Here is a 16519-nt window from a genome sequence, read left to right as displayed (position 1 = left end):
AGGTGGTGATCCAGTCACAGCAGTTCTTGATGTCTCTTCCGTTAGGTTGCTGCTGGGCTTGAGGGGGTTCAGGGCGTCAGTGCAGGTGGTGATCCATTCATTGTAGTTTTTGATGTCTTCCATTAGGTTGCTGCTGGTATGCTTGAGGGATCCAGGGTGTCGGTGCAGGTGGTGATTCATTCATTGCAGTGCTTGATATCTTCCGTTACGTTGCTGCTGATATTCTTGGGGGATCCAGGGTGACGGTGCAAGTGGTAATCCATTTATTGCAGTTCTTGATGTCTTCCATTAGGTTGCTGCTGATATGCTTGGAGGTTCCAGGGTGTCGGTGCAGGTGGTGATCCATTCATTGAAGTTTTTGATGTCTTGTGTTAGGTTGCTGCTGATATGCTTGGGTGGTTCAGAGTGTTGGTGCTGGTGGTGATCTATACATTGTTTTTTTAAATTTATTTTAATATTTGTTTTTATTGTGATAAGTATACAGCGGACTCGGTCCGGAAGTCCTAAGTACGAATCAGGAAAACACAGCCATTCAGCCCACATCCCGGGGGTTGGGCGGCAACATGGTAATGGACTAAGAAGCTCCGCAGTCATGTCGACTGAACATGCAGGCCATATCAGCAGCAAGGTGAGTGTATCTCATCACATTTTAACATTTTTATCGGTAAAAAACTTTAATTTAGCATGATAACATTGAAACAGTCCCCCCCCCAAACTTGGCATCATTAGTGAAACATGTGTGTACAGTTCGTTCAGCCCGTTAGGGCCCACCCGGCCACAGGCATTATAAGTATAAACAAAATCTTTGTGCAACAAAGCAAATCACAATTACAACAGGGATAGTACGTGCGTTACCAGCAGGGCACTACTCCAGGACTATCCCCCCCATCCCCACTCCCGCCACCATCTCCCTCGGATTTCGACTCTTCCGGGGTAAACAGTTCAGCGCTGGTGGCGTCTGAGTCACTGCAGGACGACCCCACGGCACACATCATCCTCCATGCAAGCAGGTCCTCCTGCAGCTTCTCATTACTACGTGTGTGCTGCATGCGTGTGTTCGAGGCATATGGGCTGCAGATGGTACATTATGAATAGATCGCCATCTGTTGTTGGGCTCGAATGATTGCACTTGTTTTTCTCTTGGAGAGTCTTTTGTATCTTGGTGACTCCTCCTTTGGTTGTTAGTGCGCATGGGCATTGGCTCCATCCTTAGATTGTTTTTTTCCGCCATCGGGTTCGGATGAGGATCGAAGCGCTCCAGATCGACTTCGGAAAGAAGTGAACTTTCGGCGCGTATTCCCTTTCCAATTCGACGGTATTGTTATCGAACGCGATTTCATTTCCATTTCGATGCGTTTCGATTCCGACATCAAAGAAAAACTTTGATCTACGTCGACGAACAGGAGGCCTTTTCTCGACGTGGTCAAGCCCGGAGTCAATGGAAAGGACTCCATTTAAGAAATGTCCAACGTGTGGTGCTAAGTTCCCACACAAGGACCTACACGAGGTGTGCAACCTCTGCCTGTCGCCTGAACACGAATCCAGGGACTGCGAAGCCTGTGCAGCATTCTCTTCCAAGTCGACGATTAGAAACCGTCGAGCTCGAAGACACGAGGTTTCCAGAATGCAGTCGGAGGCGATCCCGGAGCTGATCGAAGACCAGAACCTCGAAGAATAAGAGGATCATGAAGAACAGTCGGGGTCGGAAGGGGACGAGTCGGAGGTCGAGGAATTCGACGTTCAACAAACCGTGAGTGACGACGTCCCCTTACCAAAAAACCGACCCCGTGCGGTAACGACCCCGCCTTCGAGCCCAGTCAAACCGCAGAAGAAAGTTTCCGGCGCCCCGCCTCCGGGCCCGGCAACGAAACTGAAACTGAAACCGAAACCCTCGATCTCCCACCATGTCGGATCCGAAAAACGGTCGACATCGACTTCGACACCGAAGCTTCATGCAAGGGAAAGCTCGGCATCGAAACATTCCATGTCTAAACCGAAACATGCTTCGACGTCAGACTCACTCCACACCGAAAAAATCGGACTCTAGCAAATCCTCGGTGCCGAAGACACCGAACATTGACAATCGGAAGCAAAAGCACCTTTCGGAACCAAAAGCTTCGGTACCGACACAGGAGCAACAAACGGATCCGAAACAAAAGATTTTGTTTATCGATCCACAAACTGGCAAAGTGGTGACAAAGAAGAGGAAGAATGAACAGCTAGAGGACAAAGCTCTTCCTTCTAAAAAGAGAACAATGGGGACAAATACAACTCCTCCTACTTCTCCTCAAGCTAGAGTCACACCCTCTTCTCCTATTCCTCACATTATGCCAACTACTCCTCCACCAAGACCATCACACCTCACACAGATGTAGACAGTGACACAGGGGAGGGAGAACCTCATGGGGATGATGATTCTATCCCACATGAGGAAGACCCATGGGAGAATTTTGACGCAGGGTCAGATGACAACGACCCACAGTTATATTCCTCAAAACCTTCACCACCTGATGATAACACAGGTTTTGTACAGCTCATTAATAGGGCAGCAAAATATCATAAGGTAGAACTACATGCAGAACCTCAAGTAGAGGATTTCCTATTAGAGACACTACCTACTGCACAAAGAACATCAGGTACTCTACCTATGCTTAAAGGTCTTCTCAGTCACACAGAGGACATATTTAAAGACCCAGTGAGGGCTAGGGTGTTTGAACCCAAGAATTGATAAAAAATATAAGGCAGCTCCAAAGGACCCAATATTTATCAAAGGGCAGGTACCTCTGGACTCGCTTGTAGTTTCTAACGCTCGCAAAAGAGCAAACTCATTATCTACAGGAGAAGCCCCTCCACCTGATAAGGAGTCAAAATTAATAGATGCATCGGGAAAAAGAGTAGCATCACAAGCGGCAAACAGCTGGCGCATAGCCAATACACAAGCGTTACTTGCACGCTATGATAGGGCGCATTATGATGAGTTAGAAAAGCTCATCACACATCTCCCTAAAGAACATCAGAAAAGAGCAGATCAGCTTATACAGGAAGGAAAGATAATAACTAACACTTCCATTAAATGCGCACTGGACGCAGCAGACACTGCAGCAAGATCCATCAACACCAGTATCATGATAAGAAGGCATGCATGGCTTAGAGTCTCAGGGTTCAAACAAGAAGTACAAACATCTTTATTGAACCAACCTTTTGATCAGAAGACACTTTCCGGCTCAGGCACAGATGAGACTTTAGAAAAGATGAAAAAGGACACAGAAACGGCTAAGTCAATGGGAGCATTACAACAGCCAACACAAAGGGGTTCCTTTCGTAGATCCACCTATAGAGGGGGCTCAAAAAGTACAGGAACAAGTCAACAATCTACCTCTTTTACACTAACATCACCCAGAGGTAATTCAAGAGGCAGTTACAGAGGTAACAACAACAAGTGTAGAGGTCGCGGAAATAATAACAACCGTAACTCCCCAACCCAAAAACAGTGACTTAATACAACTCCCCCCAGACCACATAACACCGGTCGGGGGACGTCTAGCACAGTTCCTACCTGTCTGGGAAAACATCACATCAGACAAGTGGGTGAGACAAATTATCCAACATGGTTATTGCCTAGAACTCACAGCTACCCCACCAAACATCTCCCCAAACAGCGTCCAATGAGTCAAGACCATCTGACTTTGTTAAAAGAAGTACTATCTCTGCTACAAAAGCATGCCATAGAGAAGGTTCCAAAACACCAACAAGGGACAGGAGTATACTCTCTATACTTCCTAATCCCCAAAAAAGACGGGTCTCTAAGACCAATCTTAGACCTCAGACCTCTCAATGCATACATAAATTCGGAACATTTCCACATGGTCACGCTCCAACAAGTACTTCCTTTACTGAAGAAAGGGGACTTTCTTTCTACACTGGATCTAAAAGACGCTTACTTTCACATCTCAATTCACAAAGCCCACAGGAAATACCTAAGGTTTGTAGTGGAAGGACAACATTATCAGTTAAGTCCTTCCGTTTGGGGTCACAACGGCACCAAGAGTGTTCACAAAATGCCTAGCAGTGGTTGCTTCCTGCGGACTCGGACGCTCCCTACGCTGCTCCCTGACTCACCTTGCTTCCCTGCTGGGTATCGTTACGCAGCTCCGCTGCTCGCTTTGGCTGCCACTACATTGCTGCCTGATTTATTTGCATCGCGCTAATTCCGCATACCTTTGCCGATTTACAATTACCGAATTGCATTCTTTTCATTAATCTGCGCCGCTCCGCTGCTTGCCCTGGCCGCTGCTGCCTGCCTGGCATCACATTTCCTATTGCCGCTCTGCGCTGCGTGTTACTGTGGTCACAATCGATTTGTGAAGGTAAAGTGCAGCTGATCGACCCTACGAGGCCACCGGCCATTTTGTTGTTGTTGTTGTTGGTCGCCCTGCCCTAGTCTCCACCCCGCTCCCGCCTTCCCAGCTGACCCGCCCTCGCCCCTCCCCCCTCACCACCATATATGACAGTAGTTCCCGCGCGCAGCGTCCACGCGCAGCGTCCGCGCCCAACCCGCGCCGAAGGTGCGCCAAAGGTAAGCCCGTCTACGCCCGTCCGCGACCGGACCGCGCCCAGCGCCAGACCCCCTGGCCCTCGCGCTGCCCAGCTCCCCCGCGTTACCTACGATGCCGCCACCCTTTTAGCCCTCAACCCCGGCCGCTCCCTCAACTGCGTCCAAGCCGCTCCTGGACACACCCATGGACCATTCTCTTGCTACTCCTGCAAATTCAGCGGCACCGACATCATCTCCGCTACGACCACACCACAGATTCCTGACCCCAACCACCTACAATGCATCCTTCTCAACACCCGCTCGATCCACAGACACGCCATTGACCTATGGAATCTACTAGACACCATCGCTCCAGACGTCGCCTTCCTAACGGAAACATGGATGAACGCTTCCTCCGCCCCAGACATCACCATCGCTATCCCTGATGACTATAAGATCACACGCAAGGACCGCACCGACCATACAGGAGGAGGAATCGCTATCGTCCATAAGAAATCCATCCGCATCTCTACCAGCTCTGACGCCAACCTCGCTAACTCAGAACACCTTCACTTCCAGATCCACATCGACCCCAAGACAACTCTCAGAGGCACCCTCCTCTACAGACCACCAGGACCCCGCGCAAAATTTAGTGAAGACATCACGGACTTCATCACCCCACACGCGCTCCCCTCAAAAGACTACATCCTTCTGGGAGACCTCAACTTTCACCTCAAAGATCAACGACCGCAACTCCGCCACCCTCTTAGACAACCTCGCCAACCTCGGACTTAAACAACTTGTCACTACCCCCACCCACATCGCAGGTCACACACTCGACCCCATCTTCACCTCCAGCAACCATGTCTCCTTCATCCACACTACGGATCTCCTCTGGACTGACCACAGCTGCGTTCACTTCACCTACAACAAGCCGAAACCCATCATCCACCTCCAACCAACCCTACAGAGAAACTGGAACAAAATCACCACGGATCAGATCTCCGCATCGCTCCTTCGAACCTCCCCAGCCCTCTCTTCTAACGTCAACGAAGCCGCCTCCAACCTCACCCTTTGGTTATCTAACACCGCCGACTCCTTAGCACCACTGAAAAAACGTCAACACAAACTTGGCAACAAGAAGGCCTCATGGTTCAACGATGATCTCAAGAAGTCCAAGAAACTATGCCGCTCCCTTGAAAAGGCCTGGAAAAAAGACCCATCCACCAGCAACAAGGACGCCTTCAAAAGCGCCACCCGCACTCACCACCAACTGAATCGAAAAGCCAAGAAAACAGCATTCAAGGATCGACTTGACAACAACGCCCACAACAGCAAGGAACTTTTCAACATCGTCAAGGAATTCTCCAACCCATCGGCCAACTCCAACGACATCACCCCCTCTCAAACCCTCTGCGACTCCCTAGCTTCTTTTTTCCACAACAAGATTGCTGACATCCACAACAGCTTTGACAACCAACCCGGAAGCCATCCCACCCTACCATCTGCTGACCATCCTCCCCCCGTAAACACCCTTAACGCCTGGAACCCAGTCTCCACTGAGGACACCATCCGCCTGATGAATTCCATCCACTCTGGATCCCCCACAGACCCATGCCCTCACCACATCTTCAACAAAGCTGACTCAGTCATAGCACCGCACCTCCGAGACGTCATCAACTGCTCCCTCAACTCCACCACCTTCCCTGAAGACTGGAAACACGCTGAACTCACCGCCCTTCTGAAAAAACCAACAGCAGACCCCACCGAACTCAAAAACTACCGCCCCATCTCGCTTCTTCCATTCCCGGCCAAAGTCATCGAGAAAGCCGTCAACAACCAGCTCGCCGCCTTCCTCGAAACCAACAAATCCCTCGACCCCCTCACAATCTGGCTTCCGAGCCAAACACATCACTGAGACCGCCCTCATCGCAGCAACAGACGACATTCGAACTCTACTGGACAATGGAGACACAGTCGCCCTCATCCTCCTTGACCTCTCTGCAGCATTCGACACAGTCTGCCACAGCACCCTTTTACAACGCCTCAATAACATCGGAATCCAAGGAAAAGCACTTGATTGGATCACCTCGTTCCTCACCGGAAGAACCCAAAGAGTCCGCCTCCCACCATTCAAGTCCGAGGCCTCTGAAGTCATCTGCGGCGTACCTCAAGGATCCTCACTCAGTCCCACCCTCTTCAACGTATACATGAGCCCCCTCGCGGCCATCGCCCGCCAACACAACCTCAACATCATCTCTTACGCGGATGACACTCAACTGATCCTTTCTCTCACCAAGGACCCCAGCACCGCCAAAACTAACTTACACGAAGGAATGAAAGAAGTCGCCGAATGGATGAAACAAAGCCGTCTGAAACTGAACTCAGACAAAACAGAAGTCCTCATCTTAGGTACATCCCCCTCTGCATGGGACGACTCCTGGTGGCCGGAAGCCCTCGGAAAAGCACCCATCCCGACAGACCACGCACGGAACCTTGGCGTCATCCTGGATTCTTCACTCTCAATGAACAGACAAGTCAGCGCCGTATCCTCTTCCTGCTTTAACATTCTTTGCATGCTCAGAAAAACATTTCGCTGGATCCCCTCCGAAACAAGGAAAACAGTCACCCACGCTCTAGTCACGAGCCGACTGGACTACGGAAACACCCTCTACGCAGGTACCACCGCTAAACTCCAGAAGAAACTACAACGAATCCAAAATGCCTCAGCCAGGTTGATATTAGACATCCCACGCAACAAACACATCTCTGGTCACCTTAAAGACCTCCACTGGCTTCCCGTCAATAAGAGGATCACTTTCCGACTGCTTACCCACGCACACAAATCACTCTACGACATCGGACCAGATTGCCTCAACTCTCGACTGTCCTTCTACACCCCCTCCCGCCAACTTCGCTCTTCCAGCCAAGCCTTCGCCACTGTACCTCGCATCAACAAGACCACCATGGGAGGCAGATCCTTTTCATACCTGGCTGCTAAAACATGGAACTCACTCCCCGCCTACCTTCGCCTCACCCAGAACCACCTAGCGTTCAGAAAGCAGCTTAAAACGTGGATATTTGACAAATAATCCTCCTCCCCTTCCTAAGCGCCTTGAAACCCTCTGGGTATGTAGTGCGCTATACAAATTTTATGACTTGACTAAGAAGACAACAAATACATGTCTTCCCTTACTTGGACGATTGGTTAATAAAGGCCAAGTCACAAGAAGAATGCCTTCACAACACACAGAAGACCATTCAATTACTGCACCACCTAGGGTTTACAGCGAACTACAAAAAATCCCACTTACAAACAAACAAGATTCAACAATACCTAGGGGCTACTATAGACCCAGAAAGAGCCAAAGCATACCCCAATCCAATCAGGATACAAACAATGGTCACGTTGATACAAAGATTTCAACCACAACACTCACTACCAGCACGAGTGTTTATGCAGCTGTTAGGCATGATGTCCTCCTGCATACTACTAATACCACATGCCAGACTACAGATGCGGCCACTACAGGAGTGTCTAGCGACACAGTGGAATCGGGCTCAAGGTCAGATTACAGATCTGGTGTTGGTAAACGACCGTACGCATCGCTCTCTGAAGTGGTGGAACACAACAAACATTTCCAAGGGACGGTCGTTCCTAGAGCCGATTCCACAACTGATAATGACAGCAGACGCATCGCTCTCCGGATGGGGAGCGCATATGGACAAATACACAGTGCAGGGGAAATGGAGTGTGCAGCAAAAGAAACTGCACATCAACTACTTGGAACTACTAGCAGTATTTCTAGCATTAAAAGCTTTCCAAATGCAAATAACCAACAAAGCAGTCCTGATCAGAACAGACAACATGACTGCAATGTATTATATTCAAAAACAGGTGGGGACACACTCTCTCCAACTATCCAAACTAGCACAGGACATTTGGAGATGGGACATTCCTCAAAAGATCTATCTGTTAGCAGAACACCTACCAGGAGTTCAAAATCAGATAGCAGACATCCTAAGCAGAGAGTCAGAACAAGTACACGAATGGGAGCTGCACGACCAGATACTGTAGCCATTCTTCCAAAGACGGGGGGCAACCAGAGATAGATCTGTTTGCCAATCATCAGAACGCAAAATGCCAAAACTTCTCATCCAGGTACCCACACCACCTGTCCCAGGGCAATGCACTATGGATAAACTGGTCCAACAAATTTGCTTACGCTTTTCCCCCTTTCCCACTAATTCCATTAGTGGTTCGGAAACTGCAACAGCACTCAATGACAATGATACTAGTAGCACCCACGTGGGCAAGACAGCCGTGGTTCACCACGCTACTGCAACTCTCACAGGTGCCACATCAAAAACTAAGATTATTACCCATGCACCTTACACAGAACCATGGAGAAATAATGCACCCAGATCCTAAACAATTAAACCTAGCGATCTGGCTCCTGAGGTCATAGAGTTTGGATATCTAGATTTACCTCCAGAATGTATGGAAATCATTAAACCAGCAAGACGTCCTACCACCAGAGCATGCTATGCAGCAAAATGGAAAAGGTTTGCTGTACACTGTAACAGTTATCACATCAACCCTCTGGACGCATCCACTAAACTGATTATTTGCTATTTACTACACTTGCAGCAATGTAACTTAGCATATACCTATATCAGAGTTCATCTCGCAGCTTTAGCGGCGTACCTACAAAACAGACAACATCTTTCCCTGTTTAAAGTACCAGCAATTAAAGCTTTCATGGAGGGACTCAAAAGAGTCCTTCCACCAAGACTACCACCTTCCCCAGTCTGGACTCTCAACATAGTACTCACCAGACTAATGGGACCACCCTTTGAACCTATGCATAGGTGTGAAATACCATTCCTCACATGGAAGGTGGCCTTCCTCATAGCTATCACGTCACTCAGAAGAGTAAGTGAGTTGCAAGCGCTTACAATTCAAGAACCATTTATGCAGTTACACCAAAACAAAGTGGTTCTTAGAACAAACCCAAAATTTTTGCCTAAAGTAATTTCAGCATTCCACATAAAACAGTCAGTGGAACTACCGGTCTTTTTTCCAAAACCACAGACTGTAGCGGAAAGGGCCCTACATACATTGGATGTCAGAAGGGCAATATTGTATTATATAGAAAGAACACAAACTTTCAGAAAGACAAAACCGCTATTTGTAGCGTTTTCTCCTACGCATAAGGGCAATCCCATCTCTAAAGCAGGCATTGCCAGATGGATTGTAAAATGTACCGTATACAAATATGCTACGTAAAAGCAAAGAGGACATTAACTGTTCCTCCTAGAGCTCACTCTACACGTAAACTAGGAGCATCTATGGCATTCTTGGGAAACATTCCACTAGATGACATATGCAAAGCAGCTACCTGGGTTACACCGCATACCTTCACAAAGCACTATTGTGTAGATGTGCACACAACAAGCTAGAGTGGGACAAGCTGTATTAAAGACTTTATTTCAGACTGTTGCAACAGACACGGGCGACCACCGCTAGGGAGGGAACTGCTGTATAGTCTATTCATAATGTACCATCTGCAGCCCATATGCCTCGAACGGAATATGCTACTTACCAGTATGCATCTGTTCTTGGCATAGAGGGCTGCAGAGTGGTACATGCCCTCCCAGCCTCCCCGGAAACCTGTGTCTGTTCCAACAATATCTTATTTAGATACACTTTCTAACTTAGGGCATTTCTATCTGTATTCTATCATACTACTCCATCTAACCCTACTATGGCAAAACAATCTAAGGATGGAGCCGATGCCCATGCGCACTAACAACCAAAGGAGGAGTCACCAAGATACAAAAGACTCTCCAAGAGAAAAACAAGTGCAATCATCCGAGCCCAACACCAGATGGCGATCTATTCATAATGTACCACTCTGCAGCCCTCTATGCCAAGAACAGATGCATACTGGTAAGTAGCATATTCCTTCCTCAGCTAAGGACCATTCCCTGACATCCCTAAGCCAGAATGACATCTCAGGGGCCCTCTGTCCCATCCAGGTGATAGCCACCCTTCGCCTTGCTAACACCAGGAGCAGCTGCAACATCTTATAGGATAAGTTTCTCTTTTTGGGCTTGGGGACCAAGGCCAGCAAACAATGAAGAGGGGTCAAGGCGATCCGAAGGCACATGACATTCCGAATGTGCTCCACTACCTCCTTCCAGAAGTGCCCGACCAGCGGGCACTCCCAGGCCAAATGCAGAAATCCTGCCCCCCTCCACCCCACACCTAGGGCAGTTGTCCCGTCTGTCTCCAGAGATACGCCGCAAGGAGACCGGGGTCATATAGGTGCGATGTACAAAATTTAAATGAATTAGTTTAAACCTCGCATTGCACGACACCTTACGGGTGAGAGATCCGATGCGTTCGCGCTGTCCGGGCTCCAGGGCAACACCTAGGTCCGCTTCCCAGGCCGCCCAGGATAATGAAACCAGTGGGTCGGAGTCCCGCCGCATGGCCGAATACAACAATGTGATCAGCCGTCGTCCCCTGCCACAAGAAAGAAGGATGTTGGACCTCGGAAGCGCCTCCGGGAACTGCAGCCAGGTCGCCCTCGCCATTTCTTGGAGTCCCCTGTAGTGGAGGTATTGCCCCTCACTCAGTCCGAAGGCCTCCGTAGCTCATTCAAGGAACACAAAGGAGTCGTCCGGGTAAAGGTCCACCAAGGTCTCGCAACCACCCTCTCGCCAGTTCCGGAAGGACATATGGTCCTCCATAAGTGCCACGGATGCTAGAATCCACACCGGCAACTCCCTGGGAAAGGGGGCCCGTCTCAAGATCCTCTCGAAAAACTGCTGCCAGATCCCCGCAGCGTGCCTCACTACATATGGCAAGGTCTCATCCGCTCTCCTTCCCCGCATCAGCGCCACCTGTAGCGTCCCTTCATCCGCTCTGCCCGCCAGGAGTCTCATTTCCCAATTATCCGTGCTCGCGAACCAGCTCGCAGCCGGTAGGAGCTGCGCCGTATAGTAATACAAATCAAATCTCTGAGCCTCTAGGCCCCCCTCCTCCCAGCTCCAGACAACGGTGTGTAGAGCGACTCTGCTGCGCCTTCCCGCCCAAAGTAACGAATTGAGTAACATGTTGAGCGTGCGAAACATTCGCGGGGAGCGGGCACAGAGAGTTCTGCAGGACGTAGAGCGTCCGTTGCAACATTACCATTTTAGCCACAGCCAACCGCCCCATGAGGGAGAGCGTGAGCGTGTTCCAGAAAGACACAGATTGTTAGAGGGATCGTAGCACCCGTCCGGCGTTACGGGACAGCAATTGCTCGTCCGACGAGGCCACCTGGATTCCCAAATACCGGAAGGCCTCCAGTTCCCATCTCAACCCCAGGTGCGGGAGGCCCACTCTCGGGTCCGTACCACAGCCCGCTAGGGGAAGATTAGGGACTTCCCCGAGATTCATTCGCAGACCCGAGGCTGCACCAAAGCGGTCCAGAAGTTGCAGCAAGATGGACAGTGACTCTCTCGGGGATGTTAAATAGAACAAAGCATCGTCTGCAAATAGTGAAATCACATTCACGGTATCCCCCACTTTGATCCCCCACTGTGCCAAGTCCGTACTAACAGACTGCCAAAGGCTCAATCGCTAAGGCAAAAAGTAGCGGCGAGAGGGGACACCCCTGCTGGGTGCCCCTGCCCAAAGGCCAATCCTCAGACCGCGCCGATCCAAGCCGAACTCTGGTCCAAGGCGCCCCATATAGGATCCGGATCCAGTCGCATAAGACGGGCCCCAATCCCACCGACCGGAGCACCTCCAGCAAGTACCCCCAGTTGACCGTGTCGAACGCTTTGGTCAGGTCAATGCACACTAGGACCTGAGGGTCCTCCCTATCTCGCACCTCATGGAGGATATGGTTCAAGCACCGTAGATTCATTGCAGTGTTGCGGCCTGGGATAAACCTGCACTGATCCTGATGCACCAAGTGCACCATGTGTGGTGCCAAGCGAGGGGCTAATAATTTGGTTAGGATTTTCACGTCCGTGTTAATCAGAGTAATGGGCCAGAACGCCGCGGGGACGCAGCTGTCCCCGCCGGGTTTCAAAAACATGCAAACTTCACCCTGATTCATGGTAGGCAGGAGAGCGCCACAATCCAGTGCCTCACAGTAAACCTGTAGGAGGAGGGGGGCCAGGACCTCCTAAAAAACCATCACTCCCAGGGGTTCTAGCCTTCGGCAGACCGGCCTGTGTTACCCTGACCTCACGAAGCGACAAAGCCACGTCCAACTCCTCTGTGGCCTCCCTCGAGGGCTTGGACAGGCAGTCCCCGAAGATCAGACTGATGGGAGGTCTCTGTCACCGAGGGGTCCGCAGCATATATCTGCAAATGAGACTGGAGGACCCCGAGAATACCCGCCACCGAGTGCACCATGGCCCCGCTGGATCTCTCATGGCAACTATGCGTGCCGGGGCGAACTCTCTCTTGAGAATCCAGGCCAATAATAGCCCAGACTTGTCCCCTTCTCGATGGAGGTGCTGTCGGTATTGGCCCAAAGTGTATTTATCCAGTCGGGTCAGTATGTCGTGGACGCACGCACGGGCCGTCCGCTCCGACTCCAGATCCGAGTCATCAGGATCCAACACAGTCTGACAATGCCGGAGGCGATCCTCCGCTTCCCGCAAGTCACGGAGCAACTGCTTCCTCACCCCATAGGCAAGGCCCATACATTTGCCGCGCACCACTGCTTTCAGGGCATCCCATTTAACCGAATAGGGCATGTCACCACCCTCCCAGTTCAAATCCAAATAGTTAGTCAGGGCCGTCGCCACATGGTCTCTCCCCACTTGATCCTGTAAGAGGTCCATCGGCATCCTCCAGGTCCGGGTACGGGAGGGCTGGGCGACCCACTGCGCAACACACGTCACTGGTGAGTGGTCTGACAGGGTCTGATGAGTGACCGTTAAAGAAAGAGACGCGTCGATATTAGTGGCGAGGACCCTATCCAACCTACTATGAGTGTTGTGCGTCGGGGTGTAACAGGTGTACAATTTCTGTAGGGGGTTTCCCTGTCGCCACACATCAGCAACCCCCAGGTTGTGCATCACTTCCCGGATTCTCGCAGTCATACGTGGTTTCATGCCAGTACGGGGAGGGTGTCTATCTAATTCCGGGTCCAATACACAATTGAAGTCTCCAAGCCAGAGGAGGGGGCGTCGAGGTCCGAAACAAGGACCTCCTGGAGACGGGAGAAGAAATCGGGGTCATCAACATTTGGTGCATATGAATTTAATATCGAGAAATCCCTCCCATCCAGCTTCACCCTCAGTAGCAGGTACCTGCCCTCAATGTCTGCCTCACAAAAGGGGATGATGAACGGAGCGTTTGAGCAAATCAAACACTCACCCCCAGTCAACTGATCTGGGTTTAATCCATCACCATTCTTTAGCTCACTCCACCACCCCAGTTCAGACGTCTGAGCATACCCGTCCCACTTGGGGTGACAAATGCAAAAACAACAGTTGATGGACAGAATGCAGAACAATGTCATACATTCACCCCAGTACACAGATCTGGGCCTAAATCCATCGTTTTTTTGCTCACCACACCACCCCAATTCAGACATGGCCATATGCAAATCAGCCTTGACCCTGTGCCTCATAGGAACAGTCCAGCCCAAACTGAAAAGCCATGTCTTCCTTGGACCGGAACCAAGCATCCTAGAACCGGTTTTTGGCTATCAGCCGTCTTCAGCCAGGATAGCTTGACTCCAGTGATGTGGAGAGCACGGGACTCACGTCTGAGTATACCTGTCTCACTCGGGGTGACAAATGCAAAAACAACAGTTGGTGGACAGAATGCAGAACAATGTCATACATTCACCCCAGTACACAGATCTGGCCCTAAATCCATTGTTTTTTTGCTCACCACACCACCCCAATTTGACTGGGGGTGAGTGCTTGTATTGTCAACGCTCCATCCATCATTTCCTTTGGTTTTCCTTTATTCGCCATAAGTGTGGCAGGGTATGCTCAGACGTGAGTCCCTTGCTCACTTTGCCACTGGATTCAAGCAAGCCCGGCTGAAGACGGCTGCAATGCTAGAAACCGGTCGTTGGGAAGCTTGTTTCCGGTCCAGGGAAGATATGGCTTGGCAGTTTGGGCTGGACTGTTCCCATGAGGCACAGGGTCAGACTGATTTGCATATGGCCATGTCTGAACTGGGGTGGCAGAGTGGGCTAAAGAATGGTGATGGATTAAACCCAGATCAGTTGACTGGGGGTGAGTGCTTGTATTGTCAACGCTCCGTCCATCATTTCCTTTGGTTTTGCTTTAAACACTAGGCAGCACACTTTAAAATGAATTCTCTTCCGAATAGAAAGCCAATGTAAGTTGTGTAATAAGGGAAGAGATGGGGTACGCCTGGGGTCGCTAGTCACCAGACGTGCCGCAATATTTTGCACTACCTGCAAGCTTTGTAAGTCATAGTCCTTGGCCGAAATCACTAGGGCATTACCGTAATCCAAGTGACTAATAACTAAAGCATGGATTAGTGTTTTCCGAATACTAATTGAGAGAAAATTAAAGATCTTATTAAGCAAGCTCAGCGCATAAAAGCAAGATTTTTTAATAGTTGCTATATGATCTTTCAGGTTATGGTCACTATTTACTAAGACCCCTAGATTTTTGACAACTGTCTTTGGTGTGGGAGCTGTACCTAGTTCTTCTGGCCACCAGCTAGGAGACCACCTAGCAGCAGCATGATTTCCGTTTTTCCTGCGTTTAACTGCAGGCAGTTGGTCTTTATCCAGGAGGTTATTGTTTTCATGCCTTCCAAGAACGTGTTCTGGATGTTGTGGGTATATTTATTGTATGTGAAGATCAATTGCGTGTCGTCCGCATAGAGAATTGGGAAAACCCCAATTTTCCTAAGAAGGGCTGCTAAGGGGGCCACATACACATTGAATAAGGACCGGCTAAGACAAGAGCCCTGTGGTACCCCTTTCGTGACATTGCTGATCTTAGGACAAAAATAGTGAACCTAGGCTCTTTTAAATCTATCTGTCAGGAAATCTTGTATCCAGTTCAAGGCAGTGTCCTAGACACCTATAGAATGTAATCTTTCCAATAATATTTGGTGAGAAATCGTATCGAATGCGGCGGATAGGTCAAGCAGCACAAGAATTACTGCCTGACTTGCATCCGCTAGCATTCAAATATCATCCGTCACTTTAACCAAAGCAAGTTCGATACTATGTCTGGGACGGAAACCAGACTGAGAATAGTCCAGACAGTTGTTGGCTTCCAGATAAGCTGAGAGATGGGTGTTAACATGCTTCTCTAGCAGTTTACCATATAAAGGCAACAAGGAAATCGGACGATAGTTAGTTATAAAGTCCGAGGGCAATTTGGTGTTTTTACAGATAGGCATAATTTGAGCAGCCTTCCATGCTTTGGGAAGTTTGCCTTCTTTGATAGAATGGTTAAAAATAGAACTAAGAGGTTCTTCCAATTCACCAGCTAATTCTTTGGTGAATTTGGCAGGTATTAAATCAGTTGGACAGCCGGATTTTGCAGATTTTAATAACCGTTCTGTATCCTGGGCTGTCAACAATGGAAATTCTTTGAAGGTTTCCTGACCGCGACGGTCCAAAGATTGGACAGTGCCAAAGGTGCAATTATTATTGTCAGATGAAGTTATGTTATTAGGGAAGATGGGAGCGCGCCCGGACCTGCCCAGTGTGATTACCTCTTGCATCATGGTCCATGAAGTTCTCCATGTCTCGCTCATGTCTCGCTCAGTACTCAGTTCATAAAGTTCATAGCCAGTGCTCCAATTATTATTTCAAATCTTATCCCTAGACACGTGTTTCTTGCTTCCGCAGTCATCAGTAGGGAAAAATATACATAGGTTTCTGAGCATGCTGCTGTCATCTCTCAGGACCAGTTCCACTCCCAGCATTCAGGCTCTGCTCCCGAGCTCGTCAGCTCAGGAGTTAT

The 16519-nt window shown here is 49.5% G+C and overlaps 1 pseudogene; it reads left to right on the top strand.

The window, feature by feature from the left end:
* The first annotated feature begins 592 nt into the window (after nt 1-592).
* LOC144805773 (uncharacterized) lies at nt 593-16158 on the top strand (annotated as a pseudogene).
* Nucleotides 16159-16519: the final 361 nt, after the last annotated feature.

Source organism: Lissotriton helveticus (genome assembly GCF_964261635.1).
Source record: "Lissotriton helveticus chromosome 1_1 unlocalized genomic scaffold, aLisHel1.1 SUPER_1_unloc_24, whole genome shotgun sequence".
Lineage (NCBI taxonomy): Eukaryota > Metazoa > Chordata > Amphibia > Caudata > Salamandridae > Lissotriton > Lissotriton helveticus.
The sequence above is the reverse complement of the archived record's forward strand: the minus strand, read 5'-3'. Positions and strand labels throughout refer to the sequence as shown.